Raw genomic sequence first — 27,318 nt, forward strand, 5'->3', positions numbered from 1 at the left:
ACTCAGTGTCCCCTCTCTCACCCGCAAATGGCAGTCTCTTAATCCTGGTGACTCTCGGACTTGGGAGCAGGACGTGGGGGCCCATGAGGGCTGCCACAACAAAGTACCACAAACTGGGAGGCTGAGAAAAACAGGAAATTTGCTGTGTCACACTCCGTAGGCTAGGAATCTGCAATCCGGGTGTCGGCAAGGTTGGTTCCTTCAGACAGCTGTGAGGCAGAGTCTGTCCACTGTCTCTCTCCTAGCTTCTTGTGGTTTCCAGGAATCTTGGGCCTTCCTTTGCTTCTGCTGCATCACCCTGATCTTTGCCTCCTTCCACACCTGGTGCTCTCCCTGTGTGCATGTCTGTGTCCAAATTTCCACTTTTTATAAGGACACCGGTCAGACTGAATTAGGGAGCTCATCTTAACTCATTACATCCACAGCAAGCCTTTTTCCAAATAAGGTCGCATTCTGAGGCACCAGGGGCTTAGGACTTCAACATATAAATTTGAGGGGGACACAACCCAATACATAACAGAGGGGAAGATGAAATATCCCTTTCTTTTTTCTTCTCAGTTCGACTTTGTGCAGGGTAAGGAAAAGCTGATCAGCTCTTCTGTCTTTTGCCCTAAAAGAGCATCGTCATTTTCTACCTCAGCTTCTTCAGCTGTGGCAGTCCCAGTGCTGGGGCACAGATTCCTTCTTTCCTTGAAATGTTCCTGTGAAGTCAAAGTGAAAACCAGTCAGCTAAAATGCCATTGACATTTTCACAGGCTGTTGAAATCATTCCTTTCATTTTACTTGCTGTAGACTTCATAGTTTGGAGGACAGGAAGATATTTAGACCAAGGTCTCTGTTGGGTGTGTGTGTATCCATGCTGCTGTTGAGGAAGGGGAACCAAGTATAGGGAGGGAGAAAAACTTAACACTAGCTTCTTCACCTCCAGGCTGCAGCTTGAGCTCTCCTAAAATCCAATGTAGCTGAATCCCAAGGATTAATTTTCTACTCTGTACCCCACCCCTGAAACAGTAAATGTGGTCTGCATGACAGATTCACTTCCTATTTATTTAGCTTTGTTCTTGTTTCTTAGGGCCTAATAACATTGGATTTATTAAGCCAACAGTACCCAGATTTTCTGGGCCACATTATAATACTTTCCGTGTTGATCAACCAAGTTTTCATTCTTAAACTGATTCATCCTAAGCCCATGATTTCCCTTAAGCTCTGTTGGCTTCAGGAGGTCTGTAAAAATATAAATGTCTAACCATAGAAGAGTAATTAAATAAATCATGCTACAGTCTCAAAAGGAAATACTATAAAGCTATTAAAAACGATCATGCTAGACCAGCAAATAACCCTCAGTCAATAAGCAAACTGCTCATGTGGTTGTATTTATGTAGGCAAAATACCAGTTCCCAGAGAGAAGTGTTTTCATGTGATGCCTTTTTAAAAAATGAAAGAAGCACTTCAAATGTATTACTGAAATGTTTCCTTTTTAACATATAAGAGCATTTAAACACGATTTCCAGTTTATTTTATATGTGCTGGATAGGAGCATTTCAGCTCACTAAAAAAAAAATATATATATATATATATATATATATATATATATATATATATATATATATTTAGCTGATAAGAAGAGGTCCAATATCGGGGAAAGATTTTTTTTGAATGAAATTAATTTTAAAGCCATTTGAATACACACTGAGGGATATTAAATCAAGTTAAGAGTCTGAATGATCCTAGTGCACTGAATAACTTCCATCCTCCGGACATGCTAGGCAGACTAACTTACATGTTCCGTAATGACTTACCTGGCTATAAATTCACAAGTGTCATGTGTTAACATATTTAGAATCATTAAATATATTAAGAGGTGAATTTAAATAAAATGCAATAGCCAAAAAAAAGGATTATGCTACATCTGTATGCCCTAACTTACAATTACTCCATAGCCAACACACTGTTAAGTGACAAAGATACATTTTAAAATAACATACAAACTATAATCCCATTTTTAAAAAGATTTTACTTATTTATTTGACAGACAGAGATCACAAGTAGGCAGAGAGGCAGGCAGAGAGAGAAAGGGGGAAGCAGGCTCCCCACCGAGCAGAGAGCCTGATGTGGGGCTCGATCCCAGGACCCTGAGATCATGACCTGAGCCGAAGGCAGAGGCTTAACCCACTGAGCCACCCAGGCACCCTATAATCCCAGTTTTGTGGAAAAAAAAAAATATATATATATATATATACTACACATGCATACAGTAAAGCCTAGAATTATGTCAATCATAAATTCTAAATGAAATAGTGAAGTGAGCATCTCTAAGTGACAGATTTGTGGATGGGTTTTTTTTTCTTCGTACTTTACCTGAATGTTTAGCACATTCAGGAGTAGGTAATGGCTTTTCTTGATCATTTAATAATATAATAATAATAATAATTTTGAAAACTGAAATACATTGTATTCAGTCTTATCTCAATCCTGATGAGTCATTTGTCTTAGCCGTACCTTGACATTCCATGGGCTACACTGTGTCCCTGAGAAGATGTGACTGGGAACATGAAAATAAGCTCCGCTGGATACAGTTATAAGCCCCAGTTTAGTTTCTGAGAATCACATAATGATATTATTTTTACCTTGATGTAATTTTAAAACATAGCTACCCAGTAATAAACTCTTATCATTAAAAGAAAATTCACCAGTCTGGGATTTAGGAAACTTGACTACTTTTCTCTCTTCAGCTACTAGCTAGCAGAAAGATCTCTCTTCAGGACTTCATAGGGCCCCGTGGAGATTTCAGAAGCTTGAGCCAACATGAATTTAGTTCTGTCTCTCAAAGATCTTTAGTTTTATCTGTTATCCATCTCTTTTAAGATTATAATCAAATAGAAAGAACTTTTCCTGGCAGTTTTACTAGACCTGAAGCAAAAAGTCTGGATTGGATTCTATCTATTTTTGAATCTATATTTGAAGTCTTATATTTTATAAGGTAATACCTATAAATTGTGTGACCAACAAATTCCTTCACCTTTCAGGGGTTCAGCCTCATTGATTTAAAAATGAGCAAATAAAATGATCTGTCTCTTTAAGATGTAAGACATGAGATATTATATCTAAATCTCCAGCACAATTCCTGGTACATAGAAAGTGCTAGACAAAGGTTAGCTCTTGTCGTCATTCGCTTTATTGGTTACAGACCTCTACTCAAATACAGATTAAATCCAAGAAAAAACTGAAGTTTCCCTTAGCATACATTTTGATCAGCGTACATCTCCATGTCCATTTTGTTAAGCACATCGGCTTAACAAAATGGGCTTTCATGTTAATGATACTCAGGAATGAAGGAGTTGAGGGAAAAAAAGAGAAATGATTCTACATCAAAATTTCTGGGGGACTGTCAAAGATTCTTAATTTGTAAGAACTCGAGAATCCTCTTTTCTTATCGTTAATAAAGACAATTTGTCTCAAGTGTTTACCAGCAACCACAACTTAGAATGTTCTACTGAAATCGGCTCATTTCATAATAGTAGTTAAACAATGATTTGAGAAAAGCATTTCTTTTTCTAGATTCTTCATCTATTTCCATTCACAAGTCTTCCTTAAAAAATTGTATCTACACAATTTTAACACTCACGCTCATACAAAGATGGCCTGCGACTTAAGATAAACATTTTTGTTTTTATAAGCAGCCCTTGAAAGTGCTCTTATAATTGAACTCCCAAATTCTGAATCTCAAATGGAGAGCAGAGGATTTACCAAAAATGTGATGAAAAATCATGTTTTCATGTCCCTTCATTTTGGCAGGAACTCCTGTTTCAATTGAAAACATTCCCTTACCATTACAGAAACCCAGAGGGTAATCATGAATTAAGACCTGGAAAATAAAACTGAGAGGAAAGACTGGAACAACATGTGGTTGTCATTTTCCAGGCCACAGAGGGGGTGAAGTGGTTTTCCAGGGCTAGCTAAGCAAAGGCTAGCCCATGGACCACATTCATGTGGAGAGCGAGCAGACAGTAAAAATACGCAAAGTTGGTGGTTCGCCTTTTTCTTTCATGGGGAAGCAGGTGTTGACTTGCCCTGCAGTTAGGGCTGCTTAGTTGAGGATCTTGATGTCATTTTAAATTCGAGGTGAAGTTATTCTATTTATATTGGTGGCCTTTCACAACTTCTCTGAACTGATAGAGTATCTTACTCAATCTGGCTTCCCTTCCATAAAGATAAAACTTAGTAGGTTGTGGGACTTCCCCAAGACCAGAGTTAGAAATTCGACTGGATATCACTATCTCTGAATTAGTCTTACAAATTATTCTCTCCATGTCTAAGAAGATGGAGGGGGGGGAATAGAGGAAGGAAGGAAGGAAAGAAGGAAAAGTGGTGTTTTTGTTTCAAAAATATATTTACAATACCAGGTTGTAAAAGCAGTATTAACCTATAGAAATCACTACATCATTCTTCTAGTCTCTTTTATAGCTTGTGGTCACCTGTCATGTTTAATCTTAGATCCTGCTCTATCTACACTCGAGCAAACAAGACACAGACCTAAGATATTTTAATATTTATATGAGGATGACAACTCATCATCCCCCCATGCCAAGGCAGATATCACTAGCTGATGACAGGACTCTTCACACACACACACACACACACACACACACACACACACACCCCAGATGAAGCCTCAGACTCCTCCTCGCTCTGGAACACTAACAACAATTGATTTGGGATGAGACCTCTTTGTCGTCTCCAATTTAGAGCACAGTCCTCAATTTAGAAGCACAGCTTCTTCACGGAATAACATTGCCTCTGCTACTTATGTGGTCCTTGGTACATTTAATCCTTCTGAAATTCACTTTCCTCACCCATGAGGATATGATACCATGATACCATGGTATCATACCATTATCCCACATTGAGTGTATAATAAGATAATGTATATAAAAACACTATGAACAACTGTTATTACCTTTATGTTGTACAGTGGTTTGTTTTACTCCACTCATTTTAATTGTTCCCCTCATAATTAGCTTTCTCCCTCAGAAAATTCTGACCTTAGTAGTGCCTCACCTAGCACAGTGCCTACGCATGGTTGGTTCTCCATAAGCATTAGCTGCTCTCCCCGAGCCCCACTGCCTGTTCCTGACTCACTCCTAGTCATTCATCAACTCTGAGTGTTCACAGTGTTTTCACTCCGTCGTCTGCCCCAGTTCAATAAATTGCAAAGCATACTGTCCCAGAGGATTTAAAAACAATATCTTGACTGGTTACACTAGTCTGCATCATTCTTTCCCAAAGAGGGAAAACTTGGGATAGAAGTATGACGGTGGCAGGGCCATCCAGGCCTTCCCCTCCCTAAGAGGACGATCACAGCGCTGTTGTTCTGGTAGCAATGGTGACAAACACATTTCCTATGTGCCAGTCATCGATCATTAATCTTTATAGCAATCACGTGATAATATTATCATCTTCACTTTAGATATTAGGAAATTGTCACAGAGAGGTTTAACAACTTTCCAAGGTCATGTAGCTGTTAAGTTGATGTATTAGTGTTCTCCAGAGAAACAGAACCAGTAGGAAAGAGAGATGTAGATAGAGATGAGATTTATTACAGGATCAGCTCACACAATTATGGAAACTAACAAGTCCCATGATCTTCCATCTGCAAGCCAGAGAACCAGGAAAGCTGGTGATGTCATTCAGTCTGAGTCAAAAAGCCTGTGAACGGGAGTGGGGAAGGGTGGAGGGGTGCCAATGGGGTACCGAATCAGACTTGGAATAAAGAATTATTTCTGAGGGATCCAGGACTATTTGCAAGACCACAAGTGTGGCAACTGTGCCTGGGAGGTCATCATTTCTGTTCGTTGAGCAGCTTACCACAAGACTCCAGGACCAAGAAATAGGTCACTTACATGAGTAACTAATATGGTATGGAGCTGATTGCTAGTATTGTTTTAGATGTCGCCGCAAACTACTGTCATATTTCTAAGCAACTCTTAGTTTAATTCTTTTTGTGACTTAGGGTAAGACTGTCAGTCAGTTTTCTGGATTGATAAGATTATTCTTGTGGCACCTGGGTGCTTGAGTATCCAACTCTTGATTTTCCCTCAGGTGGTGATCTCAGGGTCATGAGATTGAGACCTGTGTGGGACACTGTGCTGGGTATAGAGTCTGCTTGAGGTTCTCTCTCTCCGTCTCCCTCTGCTCCTCCCCCAGGTGTGCTGTCTCTCGATAGACAACATCTTTTAAAAAATATTACATCTTTTAAAATGCATCTATTATCATCTGACACTGTGAGGAGAACTTCAGCAATATCCAAACAGCACTATTGTGTATATTATTGTATATATTATTGTGTATATTTTCCCATAGACACAGAAAGAGAAGGTCCAACCAGCAGGATAAACCCTCTTGGAAGCTGATGCACCTCCAGGAGCCAAGCTTTATGCAGCCCTGCCTGCTCTCCTGCCCTGGGGCAGATGGGGACAATTCAAGGTTGTGCTTTACTGAGATCACAGACATCTTGAAGATGAACTCAGTCACATTTGGGTGTAGCTGTCCAATCACCAAAGTCAAATATGTTAAATGTCTAATACCAAAGATCTTCACCACAGTATGTTTTGGGAAGAAGAGCTAACAGTTTGCTTGTCAGAATATTTCAGATGCTCAAAGGAATTTTTGAACACATTTGCTCTCTGAGAGAGAAGGAACCTTAGTTCAGGAAGAATAGAGATGAGATTCTGCGGACCCTCTTCTCTCAATATGGCATCCTATCTCCATTTCTTCAATAAATTTAATCACTTATTCTCCACAGCACTCTTACTCTGGGTCTTTAAATGTGCACAGCCTCCCAAATGTGGAGAAAACCTTCCCTTGATAGTAATATCCACGATTTTCCTGGAATAGGATTCTTTACCATCTCCAAGGAGCATTAGGGGATTACCTGCCAATATTCTTAATGCGAGCTATTTCAAGTAATGTTGTACACCATTTCATGAGTAGCTTCTCCTCTCCTGGCATCGAGCCAGGTTGGGGGTAGGGTGGGGAGCCAGTGCAAAGATTCCTGGGTTCAGAAAGCTCCAAGTGTGCAGAAGAGGCAGACCCAAAAATCACTCTAGATTATGGTAAGCATAAAGCCTGAAATGAGAAAGAAGACCCAAAGAGGCGGAAAGAGATAGGACAGAGTCAGAGGCCATCAGTGGGCCACAGAGGGCTTAAAGAGCAGGAAGTGGTTAACAATGTCAAGGGAAGGAGAAAGCCCAGGAAGATAGGGTCTGAAAGGCCAAGTTGGCTGTGAATGGAAGGGGGGAGATAAGGCAACAGCTGGAGCAAAAGCACAGTCAAGGGAGAGGAGTCTATTAGCTGTGTCTTTATGTGCCTTGAGGGTGATAGATTCAATTTCTTTAATATGACAGCTGCCCCAGAAAATGTGATGGTGATGGATGGCTATCTGAACAGCTCCAGATGTAATTAAATTAAGTTGGAGGGGAAAACACATCCTCTGAAACGCAGGCTGAGATTTTAGATTAGTGTAAAGACTAGCCAGTATTCTGTTTAGTAAATACACACCTTCTAGAATTCTGAAGCACATTTTTAAAATTCAGCATCTAAAAAGCAATTTTTTGGGGGCGCCTGGGTGGCTCAGTGGGTTAAGCCGCTGCTTTCAGCTCAGGTCATGATCTCAGGGTCCTGGGATTGAGCCCCGCATCGGGCTCTCTGCTCAGCAGGGAGCCTGCTTCCTCCTCTCTCTCTGCCTGCCTCTCTGCCTGCTTGTCATCTCTCTCTGTCAAATAAATAAATAAAATATTTTAAAAAATTTTAAAAAAATAAATAAAAATAAATAAAAAGCAATTTTTTGTGTAAAGGCAGTTTTCGATCCCTTGAGTTGGCCTGAGTTGAAATCTTAGGTTTACGGCATGTTACCATGTTAATCCTGGGTAAGTCACCTAAATTATCTGTATTTCAGTTTCCCCATCTGTAAAATGGAGATATTAATATTATACCCATCATACCCTTGCCAGAGAACCAAGTGAGTTAATTCACATTATGTGTTCAGAATAGAGACTAGCAATTCAACTGTCAACATATGTAATTATCCTCATGATTATTACGCTCACTAATATCATGATTTGGTCTTGTTTTGGTCATAGGTCTCATAAACAGAAGGCAGTTTATTTTCTTTATTTTACATATGAAGCAAAAATTACCGCATGTGAGTAAATGATTTGCTTTGAGCCTTACTCAGCCAGAATTAGACCAAAGCTCCCAAACCTTCACTCATACACACTTAGTCTTTGTTTAATATGAAGAGACCTTTACACCAAGGGCATTGCAACTGCAAGACAGTCTGAAATAATTTTATACATAAGATCTGAGGTAGTAAACGGGAGTGTGTGTTTGCACGCACATAGGCTCAAGTTATCTATATCTCACACCTGCACTGGGATCACGAGGTCCACAATAGTTAGATAAAATCTAATTATATTATAGCAAAAAATAATAACAATAAAAGAAATTAAAAGGAAGACATACTGAAATGTAGTGAAACATCCAAACTGATGTATTTCATGGTCAGCCCTATACTCTATGGGTCTTGAGAGAACTTGGATAAGAGTATGAACAAAACCGCAAAACAACACCAAGGTTTTATGCAAGAAACACACCAGTGAAGCCACTGTCCTGATTTTCCATTTATAAAGAAGTCACGGGGTGCCTGGGTGGCTCAGTGGGTTAAAGCCTCTGCCTTTGGCTCGGGTCATGGTCCCAGGGTCCTGGGATTGGACCCCACATAGGGCTCTCTGCTTGGTGAGGAGCCTGTTTCCCCCCCCCCTCTCTCTGCCTGCCTCTCTGCCTACTTGTGATCTCTCTCTGTCAAATAAATAAATAAAATCTTCAAAAAAAAAGTCAGAACATGCTTATCTGTCATTGAAAGGCCTACCCTCAGCCTCTTGTGTGGCACAAAGTTGGCCTGTGACGGACGTCAGTTTGTTGAATGAATGAAAAGTTGAAGAGTGGAAAATAATCTAAATGTCCCTTTGAAAGTAGGCAGGAGTATTATTTGGAAAGCAAGTGGAAACATTCAGCAGATTCAGAATCTGTAGCAAATGAGGAGGTAATTCTAAACAAGAAAGAAAAACAAAAATCAGTTTTATTAAGTATTGGAAGACACCAAATAATCACAATTTGGGGAGTAGATTTTCTTTCATGCTATATGTAAACTAAAAACAGAAACAACTTTAGCTTCCCAAGGCCAGCTGGAAAGCAAAAGGAAGGGAGCATGGGGATAGGAGCAGAGGGAGAGGCAGTCTCCCTGCCGAGTGGGGAGCCCAATGTGAGATTCGATCCCAGGACCCTGGAATCAAGACCTGAGCCAAAGGCAGAAGCTTGACCCACCGAGCCACCCAGGTGCTCTAAAAAATAAAGTCTTTAAAGCAATCCTAGAGAAAAGATGCATAACATACAGGGAACAATAAGAATTGCTGATAGCATCTCACCAAAACAATGTCAACCAGAAGGCTGGAAGGATATTTTTAAAGTACCAAAAGAAAACAAATAGCAAAATCAATCTTTTAAACAAGGATTCTATACGTAGTAAAAATATCTTTTAAAAATAAGGTGAGGAGAGACTGGGTGGTGCAGTTGATTAAGCATCCAACTCTTGGTTTCAGCTCAGGTCATGATCTCAGGGTCATAGGATGGAGCCCCATGTCAGGCTCCACACTCAGCAGGGAAGTCAGCTTGAGCTTCTCTTTCCCTCTCCCTCTCCCTCTGCTTCTCCTCCTGCACATGTGCTCTCTTTCTCTAAAATAAATAAATAAATCTTTAAAAAATAAAGTGAAATAAAGACAAAAACAATTCACTGCGGTAAGCCTTATATTACAGGAAATATTTTTTAATGTTCTTAAGATAAAGAGAAATGATATCAGATAACAATAAGAATCTCTGTGAGGGAATAAAGAATTGCAGAAATGATAAATATATAGTAAATGCAAAGACCTTTCCTCATTTAGAATTTATTTAGAAGAGAATTGACTCTCTAACACATACACACACATAGAACTTATTGCAGGATTTATCACATATGTAGGAGTAAAATGTATGAAAGAGCAGAAATAGCAGAAATAATGGGAGGGGGAAAATGGAAGAATTCTGTTTTAAGTTTCTTATAATGCATGTGATATATGTGGTATAATAATGAATCCAAAGTGGATTATAATAAGTTAAGGATGCACATGATAATTCTTAAGCAACCACTACAATATAAAGAAAAATAGAGCCAAAAAGCCAATACAAGAGATGAAATGAAATCCCCCCAATACTTGGTAATTCCAAAAATTCCAGGCAAGGAGAGAAAAAAGGTTAAGCTGGGCAATTAGAGAAGACAAAATGTGGCAGATATTATTAACTCAACTATAGCAATAATTGCACTAAGTATAAACTAAATAATTAAAAAGGCAGAGATTGTCAGACTCAGTAAAAAAGTAAGACCCAACTATGTGCTGTTTACAAAAGACATACTTTATTCATTTTTTTCAGTGAATAATATTTAAATACAGACATTATTCTGAAATGTTTGGTCTTCACAATGTGTGGTTTGCATACTGAGCATCTGGTTTTGTGGAAAGAACTATTCTTCCACTACAATTTGTAGACTTATATGTCAGCATTGACCGCTTATGGCAATGGTTCTATCATCCCATATACAAAAGACACACTTTAAATATAAAGAAAAAGATAAGCTAAAACGAAAAGGACAGAAGAGGATGCAGACACCTGTAAGAAAGCTCATGTAATTCTATTATTACCAAAGTAGACTTCATACTTAACAAAATATTAGCAAATGAATCCACTAATAAGGATGATACATCACAGGTTGGTGTGGGGTTCATCCCAGTAATACAAGGTGAGTTTGTCACATTAACAAATATAATTTCAATCTATTGGTGTTGTTTTGATATCTTTTGCCATACAAACACATTTTCTATAATCCTGTCTTGGCTGAACAGCCTTTCCTAACACCAAGGTAGTCCAAATAATCATCTAAATTTTTTTTACACTTCTTTACACATAATTTTTAATCCATTAGGAATTTGCTTTTATATGTGGTATGTGATAGCATTCCAACTTTATTTTCTTCCAGATAGATTAACCAGGTGCACCAGCCATTTGTTAAATACGTAATCTTTTTCCCATGGAATTGAAATTTTGACATTGTCAAACATTTAGTTCCTCTATATGTTGAAACCCAAATCTGGGATCTTGGTTGCTTTCCATTATTCCATTTGTTTGTTCCTCTCCTAATACAATGTCTAGTGATGTATTTTATTGCCTGGTAGTGCAAATCCTTCTCACTGTTCCTCTTTTTAATTACTTTCTTGGCTATTCTCATTTATTTCTCTGTACGGACTTAGGAGTATTTTATTCAATAAAAAACTCTGTTTATGTTTCTAATTGGAATTACCTTTCATTTATGGATCACTTTGGGAAAATTTAAATTTGGGGTCTAGTAAGGATTCTACCTAAGAACATGGTCTATTTCTCCATTTGTATCATTCTAAAATATCCTACAAGAAGGTTTTTTAACTTCCTTCTTAAAGAATCTGTATCTTTCTTCTTATTTCTAGGTATCTTTGGTTCTGTTACTCTTGTGAATGGGTTTATAATTCTGTCTTCTTTTTAACCAGTTATTGCTTTTATAAAGAAAGGATTTAGAAAATCAATTTAAAATTAAGGCTCATATCTGGTCTTTTGGAAATGTGGGATGAGATCACCCAGCCCTATGAAGGTAAGCCTGAGCTCACAAGATCATCAAGATGAATCAGGAACAGTTCCAAATTTTGTTGTAAATCTGTCTCCTTGTGGCTCCTTTACCTAGTTACTCTCTGATTTGGGTTCCTCTTTAGAGGTTTTTTGTGTGTGTGTGTCCCCTTACCAGGGACACACACACACACCCACACACGTACGTGTTCCATCTTCCACAGGCTTCTACCAAATTTGACAGGCAATACCCAGGGTTCTACCTTTATTTTTTTTTTTAAGATTTTATTTATTATTTATTTGACAGGCAGAAATCACAAGTAAGCAGAAAGAGAGAGAAGTGGAAGCAGGCTCCCCGCTGAGCAGAGAGCCCAATTCGATTCCAGGATCCTGGGATCATGACCCGAGCCGAAGGCAGAGGCTTTAACCCACTGAGCCACCCAGGCGCCCCAGGGTTCTACCTTTAAAATGCTGGAACAAGTCATCTGCTGGGCTTGCAGACTCTGGTCTCATTCTTCCCTGAAGCTTGACAGAGATCTTATTTGATCCTCACATGGGAAGTAGCCTAGGGTCTGTCATATGACTTATTTGAGAAACAAAGTTGCTGAGGTTCAGAGAGGCATTATTACTTGCCCACAATCACACAGAAGTAAAATCTAGACTTGAACACTGGTCTTCTGACTGAACATTCCTTCCTTCTGGAAACTCCTCCTTTCTGTTTCTGAGCATAGTTAAAATAAAAATGGCCATTTTAAAATACCTTGAGGTTACAGACCAGTTCTTTTCGTCTTTAAATTCATTCTGTCTCCCAAACATCTAATAAGGGCCCACTAGGCACAAGGTCATGCACAATATTTTTGATAAACAATAATTCTGTGGAAAGTATACAGAAACAAGTGAATGAAAATATAAAACCAATGCATAAATGAGGAAGTAGGAACATTAATATCACTTACAGCTGATGGCTTTTTTAGAAACAGCTTTTACAGAGAACTCATATTTGAGATACGGAGTAAATCATGGGGTTATAGAATATTAGAACCAGATCATAAAGATCTTTATGATCTTTTCATCTTATTCCCTTCAAATGACAGAATAGTCAACATTGAGAAGGCAACAGGAAGTAAAGCAAGCTGAAGTATAAGTCCCTTTTCTTTGTCAGAAACCAATTATGCAAAGAAGGAATCTTTTCATCATTTTTCTGTTGGGACCAGCATTACCTACCACTGTTCAGCTATATAAATGCATAATCTGAGCTACCTTCATCTATTTAAACAGCCAGTAAAATTCAATAGCTTTTAGATAAGTTCATGTTTGTGTTTAGATTGTTTAACTTTATCCCTTTTTTACTTTCCTTAGTCAAAAGTGATTACAGAAGACCTTGCAGGTTTTGCTTCTTGACTCTCTATTTATCATACAGTCTTAAATTGTTAAAGCCCAATTCATTTTTAAAATCTCTTACCTTAGAACACCAAAAAGCGAAAGCCTTTAAAAGTGATTTAAATGCTAATGATTATAATTTTATTTAATGAGATCGATATAAAAGTTATCTTTTTGAAACTATTTCTATCTGCAACCCAAATAATGCTTTCATCATTGCAAAATTAAACCTTATCTCAAAAATTATCATATTAAGTTAGTTTGCTGTGGGTGACTCCTCTAGTTCATAAAGTGAATTGATCTAAGAAAAGCAATTTTCAGTAATCATAGACAATGGCATGGAGCAAGAATTTACAGAAATGAAAACTGTGTGTGAATTTAAATGTGTGTGAACTGTAAATAACAGGGATAATAGTTTTGAAATATACTAATATAATTTTCTCCTTTGCATTTCTTTGTCTGTGACCTTCCTTCTAGCCTGCCAGAGGCATCCTTTTGCCTCCGGAGATTTGGGTTGGTTTAGTAAGACTGCCAAGGGATAGAAGGAGTCTCAGCCTTTATCCATCAAAGTGGCCTTCACAGGTCCTAGTGAGGCAATGGTTTTGAGAGTCATGCTTTGTCAGGAGGAAAAAGCATTTCTAAATTCCCCAAAGACTGCTTTCATCATAGCAAAACTTGGAGAGGTATGGATTGAGTTTTACAATAAGCCATGGGGTGGGGGAGGGGAGGAACTTAGTATATGACAGTAAGTGAAGACACACCTGCCTAGGGAATTAGTGGGGGAGATTTCTAGGGTGGGAGGAATTAGAGATTCTTTAAAAAGCAAGCTATATGAAAATATCTGTAGCCAAAGTCCATTTCTCTCTTCCCTCACCCACCTGGAAACCAAACCACCAAGCAGGACAGGGACTTGGGAAGGGCAAGAAATGTCTGAGTTGCAAAATTTAAGGAAGTGCTTCTTTTCAGGCAGGCAATGCTGAGGACGAACCTGCTTAAATTATGCACCCTAAGTGCTTGCTAGCCTCCTCCAGTCCCAGCCCTGCTACAAAGATGGTTGTAGAAACATCCTGAGTGACTTGGAAGAATGAGAGCCATAAGCTTAGTTTCCTACGTTCTCAGGCAGATGCTGGCAGACCTGTGGGCTCTGAAAGTAGCTTCCCCTTCCGTACAGTGCCATGTCCAGTACGATGTGGGAAAGACAGAGAGATGCCTGCAGAGACAGCCTGAAATAACGCGGCTGATTGCTCACAGCTTGCTCCCGAAATTCACACATGACTCCTATGAAAATTGATAAGAGGAAATCTCAATTAGGATGGAGTTGGGAGGCTTGCAGGGGGGTTCTTATGCCCTACCACTTGCAAACTCAAAGGAAGAGACAAATCTTCCAGGGGGGTATAGCTTTACTATCCCAGTGGGAGGAAGAAGGGCTGTCCTCTGCCCTGGCAACGGCCCAGCCAATGAGAGAGCGTCACAACTCAGCCAATGAAAAGCCACTACAGTTCGAACTCCCAGTTTACCCCAATGGGCTTTTTGTTTATAGCAGCCTTCCCAAGGTCCCCCTTCCCTCTATTAAAAGAGCCTTCCCTTTCTTTGGGGCACTTATGGTTTTCCTACAGCTCGTTCTTTAACTGTTGCAATTCTCTGCCACCCCCCCCCCCCCGCAAAACTCACTTTTGTGGGTAAAATTACTGGCAGTTTTATTTTCTAAGGTTAACATTACTCGGTAATCGGAAGTGGGATCCGGAGAAGACCCCCACCAACTGTGAGGCTGGTGAGCAAACAGGTGTGGGTACCCGCACAGCCCTCTGGGCTCACTGCTTCCTCTCCCACCCTGGCGTCTGAGGGTAAGTCTTTCTCCTGGATTTTGGGCTGCTCGCCTTTCAGACCTTATTTGGGACGTATTTTAAGGGCTCGGGTTTTCTTTTTCTGAGGATCCTCATTTGGCCTTTAGTTTGCCTCCTTTTCGAACCGGACCATTTCTGTCGCAGCTACTGGCCTTTGGTCCAGCTTGTTTGGGACAAGATTGATCCTGTGGGAACTGGGTTAGTCTTTGGTCTGATTCTTTCTGGAACCAGGCTGTTCCTGCTGCAATTCCCCCATTTGGGAGCTTTTCTCTTTGCTTAGAGAAAAACCTCTAAAATGGGATTCCAGTTATCAAAATACTTTGAGGGTGCCCCCCCGCCACTCCCCCAACTGGAACTCTGGCCAGTTTTATGTTTAAAAACTATGGCTCCTTAGTGTGCGTATGTATAACCAAGTGGACTGATTTAACCAGTAATTTAGAAATTCAGTGGCCATTAAGGGGCATGTTGATTTTCCCAAACTTGTTTTACTCAAGATTAAATTAGAAAGCTATGACTCCAAAACAACTCAAAACCTGAATGGGATGCCTATTTCAAATGGTACCTTGAGGCTTCCAGCTGTTTTGAGCGTTCTAACTTTGCTTCTGCAAAATACTGTTTCTAAATTCACTGAGGCAAACAATCGAAAGGAGTCAAGTGGTTTCTGATGACTTATTACCCTCTCTCGTTTTCTTTGTCTGCAGACAGGTGGCAGCAACCTTGTGCTCAGGTCCCCCCCGCCCCCCCCAGGACTGTATTTGCAAAACTTCACATTTCCTGTTCCTCCACTTGCTCTTCTCCTGAACCTATGAAACCTGCCTCTTTGAAATTAAGTGGCTGAGGATCTAAACAAAACTCAATTTCTTATGTTACCTGGCCTAAGACTGAATTGTGATCCGTAGTTATTGAGTTTCCTAAAATGACTGATAATGCCCATAAGTGTGCTGAAGAATTTAATCTAGTTATTTAAACTTACCAACCTGGTTTCTCAGATTTTTATCAATTTTTATCAATTAGTCCACATGATTGTTGGTGAGGAGCAGACCAAACATTGGATGAAACTAGCCAGAGGGGAACATTCTGGAGGAAATTTAGAGAAACAAACTACTAACACTTTCTCTCTCTACTCTCTTTTGTAAGTAATCTCTATTCCAGTGTGGGGTTGAAACTTATGACCCTGAGATCAGGAGTCTTTGCATGCTCTACTGACTGAGCCAGCCAGATCAGATGCCTCCAAACCCCTAACTTTTTTTAAAAGATTTTTTATTTTGGGGGGCACCTGGGTGACTCAGTTGGTTGAGCGACTGCCTTGGGCTCAGGTCGTGATCCTGGAGTCCCAGGATTGAGTCCGGCTCCCAGTTCTGTAAGGAGTCTGCTTCTCCCTCTGACCTTCTCCTTTCTCATGCTCTCTCTCTCACTCACTCTCTCTCAAATAAATAAAATCTTTTTAAAATTTTTAAAAAGTGAAGGATTTTTTATTTTTTTAATAAATTAATTTTATTAAGAGTCAGCGCTTTACAGACTGAGTCACCCAGGTGCCTCAGCAAACCCTAACTTTTGACAAGATGCTGTAGCACTGGCTGTAATTGCACAGCAGAGCAATTACAGTAGCTGTCCCCATGCCTGGTGATTGGAACCAAATTCACACAAAAGCCTCATGAATTGGGGTTCATGACTGTCAACTCTAAATTGTCTTAAGAATCTTCTGATCTTTAGATGTTGAGTCCATCCAGGTAGCATTTAAGTGTTTATTAACAGGTTGAACAGGGATGTTCCTCTTTTAGGTAGGACCAGGTTGGAAGGGAAACTACCACTCAAGATTTAGTTAATTTGACAAACCATCTCCCTTGAGTCACCTAAGAGAGGGACTCCCTTGAGTCACCTAAAAGAGTCATCTAAAAGAGAGACTGCTAGGACACCTGGGGGGCTCAGTCTGTTAAGCATTGACTTGATTCTGGCTCAGGTCGTGATCTCGGAATTGTCACATTGAGCCCCACATCCAGCTCAGTGCTGGGCTTGGAGCCTGTTTAAGATCCTGGCTTTCCCTCTTTCCCTCTGCTCCAACACCCACCCCCACCGCAACAAAAAAACCCAAAAACCCAAAAACCCACCACCACCACTATAACAACACAAAACAGAAAACTGAAATTCTCAATTTTCAACTCCATGAAATGGCCCTTAAACAGAGCCAAAATCTCTGTTTCTGCTGTTATTGAAAAGACCAGGGCATGGGGGGGGGGGGGGGCGGGGAGATTGTTACAAGTTTAAGTGCTCCAGGCACCTTCAGCCCTCTAGTAAGTGTTTACAGTGTCCTCCTAATTCCCAGTAATGAGGCTCCAGGGAACTACAGGTGCTCTTTACAATCCCTGCTCTTAATCTGCTCAGAGAATCCACTCTTCAGATTCAGAGTGAATCTCTGTCCATATTGACAGCAGAGCTACACTCTCGGTGCCCCATTGCTGTGTAGCAGCCCCTGCTCCAAGTACCAGAACAGTTCGGTTGGGGGAGGGGAGCGCTAGTTAACCCCTCCCCCACCTCCCCACTACCGCCCCACCATGGATTCCTGCCTCTGAACCTGCTCCCTTTGTCTAGGCCCTTTGAGAGAGGCACTCCTGTCTCCTTAGTTCCTCTGACCCTATTTATTTATTGGGCTGAGGTTTCTTAAAGTATCATGCCTGAATTTCTTTTTCCCAAAAGAAGGAAATAATTCAAGATTTTGGCAGTAGTAATCAAAATAGCCAGCCAGGGGAATAAAAAGACACGTTGACATCTTTTATTAATTTTTATTGGATCAGCTACCATCGTCTTTATGGGCAGAATCCTCAACTGATGTTGGCAGATTCCAAAGGACACTTCTCATCAAGACTGACATAGATCCCTCAAAACCTCTTCCCATAATTAACACCCTATTAGTTAAAAAAAAAAGTCCTTCAAAACATCAAGCTCCTAATAGAAGATTCCAAGTGTTAGGGCCTCATTATCTCCTGCATTATTCCCTGTGTTATTCCAGTGTACCTATGAGAAAACTCAGTGGCTGAACATGGAGGTTTGCCCAGGACCTCTGAGCAAAAAATAACACTGTTATTTCCTTGCACCCTTTTGTTTGCAACCCTCCATACCCTGCAGACATCCATTGCATTGAAAGTAAATGTTTCACTGTAATTGACCTATGCCTTGCCATTTTTAGTATTCCAGTTAATCAGGATGGTCAATATGTCTTTGCTTTCACTTGGGAGGAAAGGAAATACACCAGGATAGTAATGCCCCAGGGTTTCACAGAGAGTCCCTCTTATTTTCACAAACCTTGAAAGCTGACTTGGATGATACACGGTTTTCTGCAGGCTCTGTGAGTTAACAGTGCACAGATGATTGGATTCCCTGTCCCCGACCCCCTTCTCAGACCTCTTCACAGGAAGATAGCATCCACCTATTAAAACTTTTGGCTTTAAAGGGACATAAAGTTTCCAAAGAAAATTACAATTTCCTCAAACTCATGTTTAATACTTGGGGCATCTGACCTCAAATCAAGAAGTGTATTTGGATCCAGATGAAACCCCTCATGACTGCTTAATGCTCACAGGTTACCTTTTGAGTCCCCATGACAATTTACAGGAAACTCCTTAAGCATATGCAGATTTTTCATGGTTTACTGGTGGTTCTTATTTGAAGGATAAAAATGGAAAATACCATGCTGGGTATGGCAATCGAAACTCCTTTTGAAGTCATTGAAAAAGCACCTTTATGTTTGGCCACTTGAGCGAAAGAGACTGAATTCTATACTGTTCCTTGGCTTGTACTTTAGCCAAGGGTAAAACCACAGATATTTATACTGATAGTAATGGGGTAGCTCGTGACTTCGGAATATTATGGAAACAGTGAGATGTCCTTCCCTCTGATGGGAATAAAATTTAAAATGTCTTCTATGTCCAGAATTTACTACATGCAGTGCTTTTGTTCACTGCTTTGGCTATTAAGGTTCCTGGGCATTCCAGATTCAACTCCCTGGAGGCCAAAGTAACCCACCTCACCAATGTTTCTGCCAAAAATGCTACTTCCAAGGAAACCAATAGCCAAATCTGTCATGGTCCAAAGGGATGTTCTCCCAAATGATCATTTGGATAAATGACAAGAGACACCCAGGAATTGGCCCCAGAGAGGGCAAAACAATATGGAAATCTAATAGTTGGCTCAATAAAAAGAACTCTGGCAGACTTGAAGCATATGAAAGAATTTAATAAGGGACACAGATATACAATTATTGTATATTTATAAGTATGTATAATTATTGTATATATATATGTATGGTTTGTGTGCTGGCATAGTTTGTGTATTAGGACTGGAATCTTAAATAGGTAGTAGCTATTATCAGGATCAATGTCTGTTTATTTTTTCCCATTTTTGATATTATTTTAACATTTTCCTGATAAATAAAATTAAGTTTAATTAAAAAAAAAAAAACTCTGGCTTGAGCCAAGTAACAATGTGTCTTTGCCAGTAATTCTAAAATTCTCAGCGCTTACCACTGTATCTGCATTAAACTCTTGGACTGTTGACAAAATCGTGGCATTCATGAACCAGTAGGGGTGGCAAAAAGTTAATCAGGCTGCAAAAATTGCTGCCTCACTTGTCCCACCTGTCGCAAGTACATCCTTGGAAAACCTCCTCCTACAAAAGGATCATACAGTTCCCTCTCGTGGATAAATGTTTTAGTCTTGGTTTATAGGTTTTCTCACCAGACCCAAACTTCCTCTTATAGACAAGCCACTGCTGCTTCTGTTAGATTATCTCTACCAGGGAGCCCATTTTACTAGTCAGGTGATGTGAGAAGTCTGTGCTATGTGGCCAGCTTTGAACACTTTCGTTGTATATATACCATCCTTAGTCACATGTACTAAGGGCACTATTGAGATGGCAAAATTTGTAGAGACCTTCCAAATACCTTGGCCTAAAGCATTGCCATTCGTCTTCTAAATCACAGCTCTATCCCTTGGGAGCTCGTAGACAGCTTGGGAGATAGTCAGAGGATATCCAATACACTTGGCCCCTACCTCCTTTAGCCCATAGTTGATAAAAGGAAATATAACTCAATAGTGTAAAGGCCTAATTACTTCTATTAAAAACAACCATGCTTTGGCAGAGCAGTCACTGGGAGACTATGACCTTAAGGATCACATCTTGCTACCTAGAGGTTTCCTCTGTCGAGAAAGAACCCTCCAGAGTCTTCTATCTCACTGGAGAGGCGCTTACCAGGAACTGCTAAGCAACCATTGTGCCACCGAACTCCAGGGAAAAGACTATTAGATTCATGTGACACATCTAAAGAAAGCACCAAACCCTGGCTGGACCTGAAAGTAAAGATTTTCTGGAACTGAAGCAGATGACATCTGATGAGACACTTGGTCCCCAGATGTCCAGGCCAGGCCTGTGTACCTTTTTCTCAATGTTGTGTTTCTCTTTTGAACAAAGACAGTGCCCTTGTCTGCATTTCCCAAGCCATTGTGAGAGGAAGGAACCTCCTCTTTTGTTTATGGCCTTTTGGAAACAGACTCATCACAATCCCAGGACAATTAAATTTTTCATTTGCTTTTTTCTGAAGGGTTAGAAGGTTCACAATCACTGAAGTCTTTAAACTGTTAACTGTCTTTGGATTCTTACCCAGACTGATGTTCTCTGAATTTACAAACTTACAGGCTATATTATCAATAACACATTTCATTCCAAACAGTTCTTTTGAGATAACAGTACTGTATTAAAATACCTTTGAAGTTTTGCTTTTTTGCAAAAAGTTCATCAGCTATAGTTTCATGTTTATACTTGCACTGTGTCTTCTCAATTGCACTTGTGTAATTCTTTCCATTGCACTCTTGTAGTGTTCACTGTTTTGCTTTCATGGTCACTTTAAGTGGAGAGTTCCAGAAGGCACACATGACTTCGGGTTTGCCCTCAGTAGGGTAAAGCTCTCTCCTCTTAAGTTAGAATAAATGCCAATAAATATTTCATTTGGCTACTTGTAGGCCTAGAGGCCTGGTTTAGAACCATGATACAATTTGAAATCACTGTCACTTCTGTTTCATGTAATTAGTTTAAGTTTTGTGTTTTGTTGCCTATAAAACTTAAAAATTATGTACCCAAGGGGCACCTGGGTGGCTCAGTGGGTTAAAGCCTCTGCCTTCGGCTCAGGTCATGATCTCAGGGTCTTGGGGTATCGGGGGTCTCTGCTCAGCGGGGAGCCTGCTTTCTCTCCATTCTCTCTCTCTCTCTGCCTGCCTCTCTGCCTTCTTGTGATCTCTGTCTGTCAAACAAATGAATAAAATCTTTTTAAAAAAATTATGTACCCAATAAGGTGATGCTGGCTCAATCCTTTGAGATGATCTCCAGTTAACATGACCTGGAGGAGATAAGGACTTTAGGGAGTACCTGAGAGTTTTTCCCTCCTAACCTTCCTCAGTAACTCTGATGTGGCATTAGGTGGTTTCTAACTGCTATGCCCTTTCCTCTAGTATAGGACATGACACCCAGGAAAGATCCCTCCTGGCAGTGAGGGACATAATTACTAAGTAGTGGAAAATATGACTTTCAATCAGCAAAGCTTCCAAAGAAAGATCTTGATCAAAAGCCAAATGTGAAAATTAATAAAAGGAAATCTCATTTAGAATAGAATTGGGAGCCAGCAGGGAAAACTCTTTGTTTAACCACTGATCTTCTGATGGCTTTTTGGGTTGTTTTCAATTTTTGGTTATTACAAACAAAAACTGTGTGAGAGTTCTAGTTGTACCCCACATTCACCAACACTTACTATGGTGAATCTTTTTTCATTTTATCCATTTTCGTAGGTATGTAGTGATACCTCATTGTGTTTTTAATTTGCATTTCCCTAATGACGTTGGGCATCTTTTCTTTGTTCTGGCCATTTGGGTATCTCTTTTGGTGAACGGTGTGCTCAGATCTTTTGAGTTTTATTGAGTTGTTTTAGATTTTATGTAGACTTACATTTTGACTCTATTATATATAATGGAGTATTTGTGAACAAATACTGAACAATCTTATGAAACAAGTTAATATAGCACAGTGGTTAAGAATTCATTATCTGGGGCGCCTGGGTGGCTCAGTGGGTTAAGCCGCTGCCTTCGGCTCAGGTCATGATCTCGGGGTCCTGGGATCGAGTCCCGCATCGGGCTCTCTGCTCAGCAGGGAGCCTGCTTCCCTCTCTCTCTCTCTCTCTGCCTGCCTCTCCATCTACTTGTGATTTCTCTCTGTCAATTAAAAAAAAAAAAAAATCTTTAAAAAAAAAAAAGAATTCATTATCTGGAGACAGACTAAAGTTCTAATCTCAATTCCAACATTTACTAGTTGTGTTGATCTTAGACAAGATAATTTAACTGCTCTGACCTTTTTTCCTCATCTGTAAAATTGGCTGAGAATACTTACCATCTCCTAGGATTTCTCTGAGTCAGATATGTGGAGGAGAAGAGGGTCTATGGCATAGAAAAACCAATCTAAAAATGTCTCCTGTGTAATTGAATGAAGCAGTTAACACACTTGAACCTGTTTGTCTTGGAATAGGACAGGGGATAGATCGGGGGATGATGATGCAACAAGGCAGGTATCCAAGCCGAGGGTTTGATCTTATTTGTTTTAGACAATGTTAAGAAGGTGAGGAGGAGCAGAGGAAGGGGAGTAGAGAGAGAGAGACTCTTAAGCAGGCTTCATGGAGCCTGATGTGGGACTTGATCTCAAGAACCTGAGATTATGACCTGAGCCAATATCAAGAGTCAGACACTTAACCACCTGAGCTACCCAGGCACCCCAAGGTTTAATCTTTTGAATGTAGTAGTAAGGGTCAAAGCTATTTAAAGGAAGGACAGTTAAAGTTCTAACACAGAAGTGCAAGCAATGCCTTGGAACAGCTGAAAAAGAGTGATAATGAGGGCTAAGAGTGTGTACAACAAAGATTACAAGAGATAACTATGACTAATGCCTGAGTAAGATTAAGTAATGGGACAAATGTGGCTGGAATTTTGCACAGTGGAATGAAAGGCGCTCTCAACCCAGCCTTCACTAGCTTTTTGGTACCTGTGAAATAAGGAGATTGGGCCACATAATCTCTACGGTTTTATTTGGGTCCAGCAGCCTGTGAAATTTCCAATCTGTTCTATGGAACTGGGAGTGGAGAAAAGGGGGAGGTTGTGATCCCTGACAATTCTAGGTAGTTGAAAGAAAAAAATCTAGAATTGAAAGTTGTCAGCCTGTAACTGGTTCCTTATATAGCTATTTGTGGCTAATAGAGACAAAAGTGAGCAATGGGCCACTTTCCCAGAATCTCTGCTCTCAGTGAATATTGCATGAAGTATTGGCATTTAAAAATGAGCTTACCGGGGAATGGGAGGGAAAAAACCACAAATGAATGGATGTTAAGTGTCCAAAGTCAGGATATGCAACCTGGACTTAATTTTTCTGGAGATCATTGTGAAAGAGTATCCAAGTCAGGAGCGCCTGGGTGGCTCAGTGGTTTAAAGCCTCTACTTTCGGCTCAGGTCATGATCTCAGAGTCCTGGGATCGAGCCCCACATCGGGCTCTCTGTTTGGCAGGGAGCCTGCTTCCTCCTCTCTCTCGTTCTCTGCCTGCCTCTCTGTCTACTTGTGATCTCTGTATGTCAAATAAATAATTAAAATCTTTAAAAACAAAAATATCTCGAGTCAGTCTGTTATTGCTACGAAATATATTTTGCGACTTTAGTCTCCCCATTATTGTTCATAGAGAAGAAAACACATTTAAACATTTGCCCAAGAAAAACAAAATTGACATGTTCAAATGATGTAAAATTGCTTCAAAAGACAAGATATTAATTTTAAGTTATTTGAACTATCTTGGCCTCTGACATCCGTACAGGGAGCTAATTAAGAGTCCACTGTACATATTCCAAAAATGCAAGTATTGCTGAAAGTTTGTTTTATTTTGTTTATAAGTTTGGAAGAGGAAAATCATAACATATATTTTACATGTTTTATACATTTTCTTATTTAATCCCAACAGTTGTGTAGTTGGGGGAAAGAAACTTTATTTAGAGAAGTTAAAATTTGTCCAGTTTTTTTTTTTTAATTTATTTATTTATTTGACAGAGAGGGATTACAAGCAGGGGAAACGGGAGAAGGAGAAGCAGGCTTCCCTCGGAGCAGGGACCCCAATGTGGGGTTCGATCCCAGGATGCTGGGATCATGACCTGAGCCGAAGGCAGACGCTTAATGACTGAGCCACCCAGGCACCCCCAAATTTGTTCAATTCTTCCTGTTCATAAGAGGGCTAGTCCTCTGGGAATCTGTAATCTAGTGGAGCAGGCAGAAACCAAACCTCAAACAAGTCCCATCATAGACCTTTATTAGTCCTAAGTGGCTCCTTGAGGAAGTCTTGGGAAGGGCTTTAAAAGATGTCTAGAACTCTGACAGGTAACTGCTGCGCTGTGAGATGGGGAAGAAGCAAGAAAGAGGAGAAAAGTTTCACAGAGGCATGATGAGCAAAATACCTGGTGTGGCCAGGAAACAGTAAGAGATGCTCTAATTGGTGGGGAGATAGGATGGTTCAGGATGTCAGCACTTGTGACAGACTTGGAGACAAGATGAGAGGCTGTTGCCGGATGAACTAGAGACGTTGGGCCCTGCAGCTCCCACCCAGCCTGTCCCCCCAACATCACCAGAGGCTTTTGGTCTCATCACCGGAATTCAGGGACAGATGAGCCCATGTTTGAGTGATGCAAATGAAAGGTTTCTTAGAGCACTCTCTCAAGATGTGAGGGTGGGCCAGCTCAAGGGAGAGCTGTGCCCTGGGGTTTGGGTCTCTATCTTGTATTGACAGTTGTTAACTAAGCGGTGGAATATTTATTATTCAGGGAGGGGATTTCTTTGAGAGCAGGATTTTGTGCCTTTCTCCTTACTTGGTCAGAGCTTCTGGCCTTCTTCATCTTAGGCCTGTCTGGTGTGATTGGGTTTCTTGTGGCTTTGTGAAATGCTGCAGGGACAGGTTCCTAACTTTCCTGATAACAGGGCTTGGGTCCCCCTTTGCTGGCCTTCAGGCAACCTATTAAGGCCTAACTAACTGCCCACTCTAACAATATAACTAACAGGCAGCAAGGAAGTAGCAAAGGGTTTTGACCAGGGGAATAGCTAGAACAGGACTGTGTTTTAAGAATTCCTCCAGCAGTCTTCCACTAATGTATGCCAGTCTGGGTAGAAGGAGGAGGCAGGAAGGCCAGTGGAGGCTGTTTGGGTAATGCTGGCAGAACCCAAAAAGGATCTGCCCTGGGCCCTCCCAGAGGAAAGGGAGACCTCTGCTTCTTACCCCCAATGGTTCTCTAGGAAGCTCTCTCCTGCATGTATTTCTTGGAAAACAAGTAGAATTCCCTGACTGCTTGACGTGTAAAAGCTTTTTGTTTGTAGTTTGTTATTTATCTGTCAAGTAAAAGGGAGCTCTTTTTGTGTCCTTTTTACTCAGGTTCTGAGTCCTAACGAACAGAAGTGGAGTGCTAGGATCAGTAAGGGATCTGGAAAGGATGGAGTCGATAGAATTTGATTGGATGGGGAAATGGAATGAAGACTCCCAAATTTTAAACCTGAATGACTAGGAAAAGAGTGAGAAATAAGACCATGATATGAGAAGAAAGTATGCCAAATGGGATCAGTTGGAAGTTACAATAGCCTTTTCATGCAGAAACATCCAGAAGCTGTTGAAAGGCCAGAGCTGGTATTCATAAAAAAAAAAAAAAAAAAAAAAAAATAGTAGGAGCTAGAGAAAGTAGAGTCGGCTGTTGTCTGCACGGAGATAAAGCCTTGTGTGGTGGATGCCTGTGCAGAGGATAACGTGGCAAATAGACAAGATGGGGGGGGTGTTAAAATTCCAGAAAATAGAGCAGGAGAAGGGGACCCGTCAGGAGAAGGGGGAAGGACATGCGGGTAGAGCATGCAGAGCTGGTGAGGAAAAGGGAGGAGATGTGATGTAGGTAAATGCAGCAGGCTGGTGCAGGGGTGGGGAGGCGGATGTAGTCGCAGGGGCTGTGTTTGGTGATAAAGGATCCCTTCTCTGGGCAGTCTTCCCGCTCCAGGCGATCCCAGACTGTCTTCCTCTTATGGCTTGGCATCGTTGACTGGTTAGTCACCAGCATTTGCTTTGTGTGTCCATTAGATCAAATGCCTGCAAAGAGCAACGACTGTGTAGAGTTGTCTACATGGTGAGTATAGGATGAGGAATCAGGAAATTAAGGACATTCCATGAGAGAGCAGTTTCAGGGAGGCGTTGAAAAGGAAAGCCAAAGTGTAGGTTGTGATGAAATAGGATGATGGTAAGAAATGAAAGAAGCAGGCAGTTATGAGAAAAAGAGGAGGGAGAGAGATCACCAGGAAAGAAGGGGAGAGAATACAATGTCTAATTCTTGGGTAGGTGAGATTTGAACATGTTCCTATGCTGTGGTGCAGACCCGTGGAAAGGAGAGGTTGAAGGGGGGAGGGGAGGCAGTGGTAATGACGCATGGAGTGAATCTGAAAGGGACTGGTGGATGCAGGGGAAGGAATGAAGCTCTGGCAGGGGTGGGGGAAAGCACTGAGAAATGTGGACCTGAAAGGTGGGCCCTGCGGTGGGAGGTCATAATGGACTGCTAGGGAGGACCCTGTGGCCTAATGAAAACACTGCAGCCGTGGAGTTTTCATACTGCCCTTCATCAGTGGCATGAACTGTAGCAAGTGACAACGTTTTTTCAAATGCCTCAACTTCCCTGTAGGTAAAATGGGCGTTAATTACCTTCCAGCTCCCAAAATCAGGTGTTGTTGACCCACTTACTTGCAAATGCTTTCTTGGCTTTTGTTTATTTTTAGTTTCTTTGGGGGGATGTTCCCATCAGAGGGTAGAGAAGCAAAGTGGGAGTTGGGTCCTCTTAGCATGCAGGAGACAATGCTGTAGGCCTCAGTGATCAGTTTTTCTTAGGGGTGGGCATAGGATAGGAAGAAAAACACAACGTGAATAAAAGGTTTTGGAAGCATGTGTAAAGACCCAGGGGGTAGGGTTAGAGGACAAGGATGCCTATCCTGGAGGAATCAGACCCTATAGCTGGAGAGAGGGGTTAGGGAAGGTGTGATCACAGGCTACCTCCCTGACAGCCTCTTACAGGTATGGGTAATAAGAGAAGCAGGCACGCACCTGGAGCCCAAGCATCCTTAGGGATGATGTGACTGCAAGCCAGCTTTTAAAGATTAATGGGGAGGGTCCATTAGTTTTCACGCAGCTGCAACGGAGTGTCAACGCAAAGATTAGGAAGTCCTGGCGGGAGCTTCGTGAACCCGCGGGCGTGCAGCCCAACCCAGTCTCGCG

General features: G+C 40.9%; 1 long non-coding RNA gene across 1 annotated transcript; it reads right to left on the bottom strand.

Annotated features, from left to right (window-relative positions):
* Positions 1-429: 429 nt before the first annotated feature.
* Positions 430-27,276, bottom strand: LOC116569850. The gene is made up of 3 exons (XR_004277213.1): positions 27,148-27,276; positions 26,791-26,929; positions 430-701 (listed from the first exon to the last, which is right to left on the bottom strand). It is a non-coding gene; the product is annotated as an uncharacterized LOC116569850 (long non-coding RNA).
* Positions 27,277-27,318: the final 42 nt, after the last annotated feature.

The sequence above is a fragment of the Mustela erminea genome, chromosome 12, assembly GCF_009829155.1.
Source record: "Mustela erminea isolate mMusErm1 chromosome 12, mMusErm1.Pri, whole genome shotgun sequence".
Classification (NCBI taxonomy): Eukaryota; Metazoa; Chordata; class Mammalia; order Carnivora; family Mustelidae; genus Mustela; species Mustela erminea.